This window comes from Eleutherodactylus coqui, chromosome 9 (assembly GCF_035609145.1).
Source record: "Eleutherodactylus coqui strain aEleCoq1 chromosome 9, aEleCoq1.hap1, whole genome shotgun sequence".
NCBI classification, from domain to species: Eukaryota; Metazoa; Chordata; class Amphibia; order Anura; family Eleutherodactylidae; genus Eleutherodactylus; species Eleutherodactylus coqui.
In genome coordinates this window covers 132,695,840-132,708,249 of record NC_089845.1, presented here as the reverse complement: position 1 = coordinate 132,708,249, position 12,410 = coordinate 132,695,840, and positions in this window count along the sequence as shown.

Sequence of the window (12,410 nt, the reverse complement as noted above, 5' to 3'; positions counted from 1 at the left end):
TATCGTCCACGCGGAATCCGCAATTCAAATCCGCCGGTGTGTGAGCCGGCCCTAATTCCACAGTAGTAACCGTCTCCACTGCAGAATTTAATCTTACGGCTTTTAAGAAAAGACGCAGATTTTAACAGGTGCGTGAATCAAACCCCGTAGGGATAACACCGTGACGCACTAATGTCCGTGCGGACTAAGTCCATCTTGTGAAGGCCGCGCTTACACAACCGTACGTTTCGATCGTATTACATGGGCTCTATAAGTGCGTGTCATATGCAGCAACTCGCAGGCAATCAATTACATTAGTGTGTCGGAAATGCGTAATACGCGAGCACAAAAGGGAACGCAGCGTGTTCTGTTTTGCTGTGTGTATAAGTGAGGCCGTGCGTATGGGTGGCGGGTTTGTGCATCATCGCTAAGCGACATCACGGGAAATCTAAAGAAAAAACAAGCAGGTTACCGCGCATGGCTGCGAGTGGGAGTACGCGGTCAAGCGCAGTATAATTTTGCCGCCATACGTGGCCGTACGCAGGGTTGCGGCCGGCTCCACAGCTGTAAAACTCTGCAGGATTCTTGCAGCGGTTTACACTTATGGCCGTGTAAGTCCAGCTGAAATATCCCTTATAGGTAGATGGCGCAAAACATTTCCGTCGTTGGATATATGGAAAAACTAGCTGACATACCCGGCTTCGCTCGAGTTAATTTGGCACTGGTGTTTATCTGGTGTTCACACGGAAAATCTTATGAAGTCGTGGTTACTTTAGAGATACCGAGAAAAACATATGTTCACCATTTTCAATGGTTCTTTGCGTTACCCAGGAAACACCACGTGGAGGTAACCATGCGACAATTCCTTTATATAAAATGACATCAGGAAGTGAGAGAATTACATTCCGTACGTAAAATTTGGACGCTAATTCTTTTGCGCTTAGAATTGAATAATGGAGTTGGGACCCATTATCTTTTCCTATTTATGACATAATCAATGCTCGTGCCAAATTTCAAGTTTTTATGACATTGGGAAGTAAGAAAATTTCATTCCGTACGTAAAATTTGGACGCTAATTCTTTTGCACTTAGAATTGAATAATCGAGTTGGGACCCATTAGCTTTTCCTATTTATGACATAATCAATGCTCGTGCCAAATTTAAAGTTTCTACGACATCAGGAAGTTGGAGAATTAAACTGCATTCCCACGAACGTATATCGACTCGGTTTTCACGCCGAGCCGATATACGTCGTCCTCATCTGCAGGGGGGGGGGAGGATGGAAGAGCCAGGAGCAGAAACTGAGCTCCCGCCCCCTCTCTGCCTCCTCTCCGCCCCTCTGCACTATTTGCAATGGGGAGAGGCGGAACGGGGGCGGGGCTAATTCTCAGAACTTCGCCCCACTCTGCCTCCTTTCATTGCAAATAGTGCAGAGGGGCAGAGAGGGGGCGAGAGCTCAGTTCCTGCTCCTGGCTCTTCCATCCACCCCCCCCCCCCCCGCACATGAGGACGACGTATATCGGCTCGGCGTGAAAACCGAGCCGATATACGTTCGTGGGAATGCAGCTTTAGTTAGTCAGTGAGGGCTTTCGTCTTTATATATATAGATGAGAGGACAGCCGGAGCCGATGATTGCTTCCCTCTGTGTGATCCTTGGGCCAATATTTCACCCCCTTGCCTGCTTAGGCCTCGTTCACATGGGCGTACGCAATCCAGTCCGTGAAAAACAGACTCATTTCATCGCACGTGTATGGCCAGTTCCAGATGAGCGTATTCTACGGATCCGTAAGACAGACATGGCAGGACGGCTTCACATAGCATTTATGCGCGCTATTTGCAGTGAATAAAACCCCTTGATTTCTGTGGGTTCGTCCAGATGCGTGTACTGCAGCCTGCTCTGATTTCTGTGTTCGTCCAGATGTGCTTACCAGAGCCTCCTCTGATTTCAGTGGGTTCCTCCAGATGCGCATACCGCCACCTCCTCTGATTTCAGTGGGTTCGTCCAGATTCTCGTACTGCAGCCTCCTCTGATTTCTGTGGGTTCGTCCAGATGCGTGTACTGCAGCCTGCTCTGATTTCTGTGTTCGTCCAGATGTGCATACCAGAGCCTCCTCTGATTTCAGTGGGTTCCTCCAGATGCGTGTACCGCAGCCTGCTCTGATTTCTGTGTTCGTCCAGATGTGCTTACCAGAGCCTCCTCTGATTTCAGTGGGTTCGTCCAGATGTGTGTACCGCCGCCTCCTCTGATTTCTGTGGGTTCATCCAGATTCTCGTACTGCCGCCTCCTCTGATTTCTGTGGGTTCATCCAGATGCGCATACCGCCGCCTCCTCTGATTTCAGTGGGTTCGTCCAGATTCTCATACTGCCGCCTCCTCTGATTTCTGTGGGTTCGTCCAGATGCGCATACCGCCGCCTCCTCTGATTTCAGTAGGTTCGTCCAGATGCCCGTACCGCAGCCTCCTCTGATTTCAGTGGGTTCGTCCAGATTCTCGTACTGCCGCCTCCTCTGATTTCTGTGGGTTCGTCCAGATGCGCATACCGCCGCCTCCTCTGATTTCAGTGGGTTCGTCCAGATGCGTGTACCGCAGCCTCCTCCAAATTCAGTGGGTTCCTCCAGATGCGCGTACCGCAGCCTCCTCTGATTTCAGTGGGTTCGTCCAGATGCGCGTACCGCAACCTCCTCCGATTTCTGTGGGTTCGTCCAGATGTGTGTACCGCCGCCTCCTCTGATTTCTGTGGGTTCGTCCAGATGCGTGTACCGCAGCCTGCTCTGATTTCAGTGGGTTCGTCCAGATGCGCGTACCGCAGCCTCCTCTAATTTTAGTGGGTTCGTTCAGATGCGCGTACCGCAGCCTCCTCTGATTTCAGTGGGTTCGTTCAGATGCGCGTACCGCAGCCTCCTCTGATTTCAGTGGGTTCGTCCAGATGCGCGTACCGCAGCCTCCTCTGATTTCAGTTGGTTCGTCCAGATGCGCGTACCGCAGCCTCCTCTGATTTCTGTGGGTTCGTCCAGATGCTCGTACCGCAGCCTCCTCTGATTTCTGTGGGTTCATCCAGATGCGCGTACCGCAGCCTCCTCTGATTTCAGTGGGTTCGTCCAGATGCGTGTACCGCAGCCTCCTCTGATTTCTGTGTGTTTGTCCAAATGCGCATACCGCCTCCTCCTCTGGTTTCTGTGGGTTCATCCAGATGCCCTCCTCTGGGTTTCAGTGGGTTTGTCCAGATGCCTGTACCGCAGCCTCCTCTGATTTCAGTGGGTTCGTCCAGATGCGCGTACCGCAGCCTACTCTACTTTCAGTGGGTTCGTCCACATGCCTGTACCGCAGCCTCCTCTGATTTCTGTGGGTTCATCCAGATGCGTGTTCCGCAGCCTTCTCTGATTTTAGTGGTTTCGTCCAGATACGCATACCGCAGCCTCCTCTGATTTCAGTTGGTTCGTCCAGATGCCCGTACCGCAGCCTTCTCCGATTTCTGTGGTTTCGTCCAGATGCGTGTACCGCCGCCTCCTCTGATTTCAGTGGGTTCGTTCAAATGCGCATACCGCCGCCTCCTCTGATTTCAGTTGGTTCCTCCAGATGCGTGTACCGCAGCCTCCTCTGATTTCAGTGGGTTCGTTCAAATACGCATACCGCCGCCTCCTCTGATTTCAGTGGGTTCCTCCAGATGCGTGTACTGCCGCCTCCTCCGATTTCTGTGGGTTCGTCAGATTCAGAGTTGTACCAACTCTGTTTGCCTAAAATGATTTCCTATAGAATGAGTTGTGTTCGTGGTAAACAGTAGAGGGTTAAATATAGCTAGTATTGTTTTCTGGGTATTAGGCACAATATATTTTGTTGAATGTGTAGGCTTTCACATGGCCATGAAAATCAATGCGAAACGCACAAATCTTAATGCGAGCAAAAAGATCCTGCAGTAATCAAGAAAACTACAACAAATGTGAAAAAGAAAAATGTGACAGATTAGGGGTTATTCACACGAGCATACATCGTCCGCCGTATTCACGGCCGGCCAATATACACTACCATCTGAGCTGTCTTCCCCTCCTATTGCTGGCTGCGGACAAGGGGCGGGAGCTCAGAGCACTGCTCCTGGCTCTTCCAGGCTCCTCCCCCTGCAGAGAGAGACGCCGTATATTGGCCGGCGTGAATACCCAGCCAATATAGGGTCGTCTAAATAAGCCCTTAGACTGACAATAAAAAACACTGGCTTTCAGATTAGGTATTTTTTGGATGTGGGTGCAGCAGATGTGGTGCATGTGTATATGCACAAAAAGCTTCACAGGTTCAAACAAAACAAAAGAATATAAAATTAAAAAGTTTATAAACTGCAATTCTAAAATTGTGATTTATAACATTGTTTGTACACATTGTCAATTCATTTATGTTGGTCGCACAACTAGAAATTTAAAAGTAAGAATTATGGAGCATGTGAGGGATATAGAAAAGAAAACTATTGGAGGATCGGGAGCAGCCAGACATTTCCCAAGCTGTCATGAAGGTAAACGTGACACATTTAGGTTTTGTGGTATAGAAATTGTGAATCCACCCCTCAGGGCTTTTCCACATGAGCGTGTATCGGCTGCCATTTTCATGGCCGGCCAGTATACGATACCATCTGAGCTGCCTCCCCCTCACCGACTCTCTCCCGTCCCCTCTGGCTGAGAGGCTTATTGGATCCTGAATATGAACACAAGATTCCCTAGTAGTATGAATTTCAAAACGGAACTCTTGTATCTCGATTAATTATGAATATTCCATAATTCAAATAAAATGTCTGTTAACAACCATTTATATACCTTCAAAGCAGTCTACTGTTAATACAAATATTATGTTATGGATACATCCTTTTAAATTATTTAAAACAAAATTTTTTTTATTTTTTTGCTATATGGTTCTTGAACATTTTATTTACTACTAGCTTACCTGTCACACGTTGCTGCGAAGACAGACATACATACATTCATTTTTATATATCTAGATAACAACCAATCACAGCGCAGCTTTCAAGTTACCTCAGCGGTATAATATATAACAACCAATCACAGCACAGGTTTCATGTTGCCTCAGCAGTATAATATATAGCCACCAATCACAGCACAGCTTTCATGTTACCTCAGCAGTATAAGAAATAGCAACCAATCACAGCACAGCTTTCATTTTACCTCAGCAGTATAAGAAATTGTAACCAATCACAGCACAGCTTTCATTTTACCTCAGCATTCTCAATATCCAGCAATTGTCTTGCGAAACGTTCGGCGGATGCATCATTTTGTAGTTGAACACGCAACCCGTTGCTCGTAATGCCTTTTGCTTTTGTGCTTGAGATGGAAATCAAATGATCTTTGTCTGGGGGGCATAACTGTCGACGATGCTCGCACGCGCGCCACCTATAATAGGATAGATGTACTATGCCAGTAATCTTCCCAGGAGTGTACTCAGCAACTTCCCAAAGTTTCATGGCGATTAGATGAATGGTGTAGTAATGCATAAAGGACAGACAGATAGACATACGTTCCTTTATATATATATATATATATATATATATATATATATATATATATATATATATATAGATGACATTGGGAAGTGAGAAAATTAGATTCCGTACGTAAAATTTGGACGCTCATTCTTCTGCGCTTAGAATTGAATAATCGAGTTGGGACCCATTAACTTTTCCTATTTTTGACATAATCAATGCTCGTGCCAAATTTCAATTTTCTATGACATTGGGAAGTGAGAAAATAAGATTCCGTACGTAAAATTTGGACGATAATTCTTTGGCGCTTAGAATTGAATAATCGAGTTGGGACCCATTAACTTTTCCTACTTATGACATAATCAATGCTCGTGCCAAATTTCAAGTTTCTATGACATTGGGAAGTGAGAAAATTAGATTCCGTACGTAAAATTTGGACACTCATTTTTCTGCGCTTAGAATTGAATAATCAAGTTGGGACCCATTAACTTTTCCTATTTTTGACATAATCAATGCTCGTGCCAAATTTCAATTTTCTATGACATTGGGAAGTGAGAAAATAAGATTCCGTACGTAAAATTTGGACGCTCATTCTTCTGCGCTTAGAATTGAATAATCGAGTTGGGACCCATTAACTTTTCCTATTTATGACATAATCAATGCTTGTGACAAATTTTAAGTTTCTATGACATTGGAAAGTGAGAAAATTAGATTCCGTATGTAAAATTTGGACGCTAATTCTTTTGCACTTAGAATTGAATAATCGAGTTGTGACCCATTAACTTTTCCTATTTATGACATAATCAATGCTCGTGCCAAATTTCAAGTTTCTATTACATTGGGAAGTGAGGGAATTAGATTCCGTACGTAAAATTTGGATGCTGATTCTTTTGCTCTTAGAATTGAATAATCGAGTTGGGACCCATTAGCTTTTCCTATTTATGACATAATCAATGCTCGTGCCAAATTTCATGTTTCTACGACCTCGGGAAGTGAGAGAATTAGTGGCAATGATGGAAATCAAACGATCTACGTGTGGGGGGGGGGGGGGGGGTTGGTAACTGTCGACGACGCTCGCACGTGCGCCATTTATCATAGCATAAATGTACTATGCCTATAATCTTCCCAGGATTGTACTCAACAACTTCCCAAAGTTTCATGGCGATCGGATGAATGGTGTAGTAGCGCATAAAGGACAAACAGACAGACAGACACGCAGACAGACACACAGACAGACATACATTCAATTTTATATATATAGATATATACTCGAGTATAAGCCAAGTTTTTCAGCAAAAAAAAAAATGTGTTGAAAAAGCCCCCCTCGGCTTATACTAGAGTGAGGTGCAAAAAAAACCCCCTCAATACTCACCTCTCAGACGGTGTCCGTGTCCCCGGCGCAATGCCATCCCTAGCGTGATGCTCTCCTGGCAGTGCGGCAAGCTGTTTCAGTCTTCTCCCCGGCTTGGTTTTGAAATCCCCGCCGTCAGCGCTGTGATTGGATCGAGCGCCGGCCAATCACAGCCAGCGCTCAATAAACCAATCACAGCCATTCAGTGATGTCATTCTGAATAGCTGTGATTGGTTTATTGAGCGTCTGCTGTGATTGGCCGGAACTAGATCTAATTACAGCGCTTCCTCACACAGTGCTGATGGTGGGGATTTCAAAACCAAGGCGGGGAGATGACAGCGGGGAGAAGCCTAAAGCAGCTTGCCGCATCGCCGGGGACACAAACCCAAGCTGAGAGGTGAGTATTGCATTTTTTCCTTACCTAGTATATACTCGAGTATAGCTAGGCTTATACTCGAGTCAATAAGTTTTACCAATTTTTTTGTGGTAAAACTTATTGACTCGGCTTATATTCAGGTCGGCTAATACGCGAGTATATACGGTATATAGTGTAAATATGCTTTTTGAAATGCAAACATTTTTTCATAAGCATTGGTGCGTTATGCATTGTTATGTATTATGTATGACATATGGTTTGATATGTGGTTTAATGTCTGGCTGCCTCCATCAATGTAGACAAAATGCTGCAACTCATATAGATCACACAAATATTCATATTTATGCTTATACAGGTACAGAGATTTTTTTCTGCGTATTCATGTGGCTATACTGACCAACAGCACATTTAAAGGACGCATTTGTGAATTGGCATTTGTAGTATGAATATAGTGATATATTAGTATGATTTTTGGGGGAAATTGGGGATCAAAAAACAGCAATGAAAACAACAATAAAAAGGGATGTGGTAGGAAGAGGTTAAAAAAGTGGTGGTTATAGTAGTATGTCTTGCTGATCGCTCCCAATCCCAGACTAGCCCCGACCCTAGTCTTGTCAGTACTGCATCTAGCTCCTGTTCACTCTCTGAACTTAAACCAATGACAGAGGAAGTCTCAAGACTGCTCTCCTCAGTTCGCCCCACCACCTGCGCTAGCGACCCTTTCCCTCACACCTCCTGCGCTCCCTCTCCCCGGTGGTCATCCCCCACCTCACCATTATATTCAATCTTTCTCTGACCTCTGGCATTTTACCCTCCTCATTCAAACACGCTATCATTTCCCCGCTGCTAAAAAAACTGACTCAACAGATGCTGCCAACTCTCGACCCATCTCAAACCTCCGCTTCATCTTCAAACTACTAGAAAGCCTGATTTACTCTCACCTTATAAACTATCTCTCAGAAAACTCTCTTCTTGACCCTCTACAGTTCAGCTTCCGCCCCCTACACTCGACAGAAACCGTCCTGACAAAAGTGTCAAACAACCTTCTAATGGCCAAGTCGAGGGACGACTACTCCCTACTGACCCACCTCGACCTCTTTGCAGCATTCAGCACTGTCGACAACAAACTTCTCCTTACTATGCTTCATTCCATTGGACTAAAGGACACTGCCCTCTCCTGGTTCTCCTCCTACCTATCCGACCGCTCCTTCAGTGTCTGTTTTGCTGGCTCTACCTCCCCTTCTCTTCCCATTGCTGTTAGGGTCCCCCAGGGCTCGGTCCTTGGCCCCCTCCTCTTCTCCATCTACACAGCCCCCATTGGACAGACCATCAGGAGATTTGGTTTCCAGTACCATCTCTATGCTGATTATACCCAGCTATACACCTCCTCCCGGGATATCACAGCATCATTCCTCCAGAATGCCACTGACTGCCTGTCTGCTGTGTCCAACACCATGTCCTCTCTCTACCTAAAACGGAACCTCTCAAAAACTGACCTACTGGTGTTCCCGCCCTCCACTAACCGACCTCACCCTGATATCTCCATCTCAGTGTGTGGCACCACCATAACTCCCAGACAGCATGCCCGCTGCCTTGGGGTCATATTTGACTCAGATCTCTCCTTCACGCCCTACATCCAATCTCTGGCCCGAACATGTCAGCTGCACCTCAAGAACATCGCTAGAATTCGCCCTTTTCTCACCGTGGGCACGCTGAAAACGCTTACTGTTGCCCTCATCCACTCTCGGCTTGATTATTGCAGCTCGTTGCTGATCGGCCTCCTCTGCTCCAAACCTCTCATTCCCGCCTCCAAGACTTCTCAAAAGCATCACCAGTCCTCTGGAACACGCTACCAAAAAATATCCGTGCAATCACTGACACACTAAACTTCAGGCGTGCTCTAAAAACGCACCTCTTCAGGGAGGCATACCATATCCCCTAAACCAAACCCCTCAGTACTCTGCCTGATAACATGCTTCCTGTCCCACAGACTGCAATCCCTGCTAGCTGTAATCAACCAGCACCTGCAGTTATCCCGATTCCGCCACTATACGTCCTGACCATTGTCTGTGTATAGCATCCCACACTCTCCACCTCGCCATACCGTGCACATCTCCAGCCCCTTTACCTTCTGTATCACCCCATTACTTGTAGTATGTAAGCTCGTTGGAGCAGGACCCTCACCCCTACTGTTTCCATTGATTGATTACTTCATGTAACTGTTGTCTTGTGTTATTTCCCATGTCTATGTAAGCGCTGCGGAATATGTTGGCACTATATAAATAAAGATTATTATTATTATTATTATCGCTGACTATAGGGGGTTCATCTAGCTTCCTAGCATCAAGCGTCTAGTTCCTGCCTTGTCAGTGTGATTTACTTCATGTCTAGCCGGTGTTCCTAGTTTGTATCATCTGCCTGTGTTAATTTCCGGTGTTGTTTGGTCTTGTGCCCTCAGGTGCTAAAGGGAATCACCATCTTTTTGCACCCCAAATTGAAAGCAGCATAGCATAGTATCAGTCACACTGATTACAGTCATATGACTGCTGCGTGTATCCAAGCAGTAGTTTTGGAGAAACTTGAATTTTATCAGTATCAGCACATACATAGAGGACTACTTAAAGGGGCTGGACAAGTATTTAAATTCCTTACCGAGTAGGATCAGCCTCTTGCATCTGCTTCCCAACGAGACACGTGGTATTGCGGACCTTGAGTGTCGGTGACATCATGGGTGAGGGACGGGGCTGTTGCCTTATTATAATTAAGCAAGCCCCTCTTTCTATCACTGTCAGTGCATTGGTAGAAAAAGGACTTGGTTAATGATAATGAACTGTCAGGCTCTCCCTCACCTACGACATCACCAACACCCGAGGTCCGTAATGCCACGTCACTCCTTGTCGAAAAGAAGCCAGAAGTGGCAGGTCCTACTTAGCAGATGCCGGTAAGGAATTAAAATTCCCAAATAGCCGCTTTAACCCCCTGAGGACATGGCCTATTCCAGACATAAGGACGCAACGATTTTGGGGGGATTTTCATCTCCACTTTTCAAAAGCCAGAACTTTTTTATTTTTCTGTCGACACGGCCATAGAAGGGCTTGCTTTTTGCATGGCGAACTGAAGTTTATAATAGGTACATAAACTATTATTAATATTTTTATGGTAGCAAGGAGGGAAAACGCATCAATTCTGCCATTTTTTTTTTACAGCATTAGGGCTTATTCACATGAGCGTATATCGGCCACCATTTTTACGGTCAGCCGATATACACTACCATCTGATGCATTGGATTCCAATGCATCAGATCACACAGACGTATTCTTGTGGCGTAAAGCGCCTGGCCAGCCAGTATAGCGCCGGGCGCTTTCTCCTCCCCTCCGGCTGTTTGCAATGAGAGGGGGCGGGACAGGGTGGAGCTAAGCTAAGCTCCACCCCCACCCTCTCCCATTGCAAACAGACGGAGGGGAGGAGAAAAGAGTTGAGCTGGCAAGGAGGAGGGAAGGGGGAGACAGCTTAGCAGAGCTAAGCTGCCTCTCTCCACCCAAGAGGATTGCGGCCTCGGCGTATATGTGCCAGACCTAGGCTGTCTGAACGGGCGCACAAACATTAGATTTGTGTGCCCGTTCACATGTTTTTACGGCCCTGGCTGGCGCACATAAGATGCCTATGGCCATGTGAAAGAGCCCTTAATCATGCAGCATAAATGACACTACATTTTTGATGCGGATCGGTATGATTACAATGCTACCAAAATTCTTTTTTTTAGGTTTTTCCAGTTTTCCACAATAAAAACCAATTTTTTGGAAATTATATATTTTTCTAAATCACTGCATATAAAGTCCTATTACTTACTTATGGGGCTCAGTGAGGGCTTTTTTTTTGCGCGATGAGCTGTAGTTTTTATGGGTACCATTTTGGGGTAATTTTGATCACTTTTATGGCAGTTTTGGGAAGGCAAAATGAAAAAAATAAGCATTTTACCTCTGTTTTTTTTAACGCTTTTTGCCGTGCAGGATAAAGAGTGTGATCTTTTCTGATCTTGCGCTATGCACAGGGTGTAAGTGTACATCGTGTTGCGTTAAGTACCCCTCTGCCAGGACATACAGTTATGCCCTGGGGCGGGAAGGGGTTAAAGAGACTCTGTCACCAATTTTTATCAATGTAAACTAAACTCATAGGCTTAAAGTAGGTGACCCGCTGAGCGTTATACTTACCTTCCCCATCGTTACCCCGATGTGAGCACTGAAAGCCGCCACTCAGTGCATTGAACGGCGCAGCGGCGGCTTCCAACGCTCATACCAGGGGAACGACGGGGAGCTAAGCATAACACATCCCCGGACTCAGCGGGTCACCAACTTTCAGCCCATAAGCTTAGCTTAGCTTAAAAGTAGATGACAGATTCCCTTTAACTAGTAGCTAGCCTGCAGCTCAGGAACATCAAGGACTACTTTAAGCAGTCTTCTCTGCATGTGCTGCTAGTGAAAAAATGCAGGTTTCTCCAAAACTACTGCACAGATCCATACAGTGGACATATTACTGTAATCAGTGTGACAGGCACTATGTTATGCTGCTCTCAGAGAGGGGTGCAAAAAGATGGTGACACCGTGTGTTTGCGCACACGAAAGAATACACAATCACATTGACTCTGTGCATATACGTGCAGCCAATATGCAGGTTTTCTGTGTATGTCATGTGCATTCATGCAAACCCATTGATTTCCTCTTGCGATGCGCAAATGCTCACAAGATAGATTATTTCATGTATTTTTTAGGCGATCGCACAGCGCGTGAAAAAAATAGGCTCATGTGATCGAACCCAACGGGTTCTATTCACTGCATATTACACATGTAAAATCTATATACGTAACATGCTATGCGAATACGCTCATGTAAACGAGCCTTAAGGACAGACTAGCAGTCAGGGCCAGCTCTGCAAGGAATGCTGAGGGCTTCATAGGGTGTCAGTACGAGGGATACTTCCGAGAAAGATCCGGGACTGGAGATAGGGAGTAACAGTATATATTAGACAGTGTCTTATATTAATTTTTGTTCAAAAAGGTTTAACTTTTTTACATGTATAGCTGCCTGGACACTATTTAAATTGACTTTTAAAATTAACCGTTAGCAGGGCTTAATTTTGGAGTAGGGCTTATATTTCAAGCATCCTCAAAAAGCCTGAAAAATCATTTTGCAGCCTCAAAAATTCTGGAAAATCATGCTATGTCTTATTTTC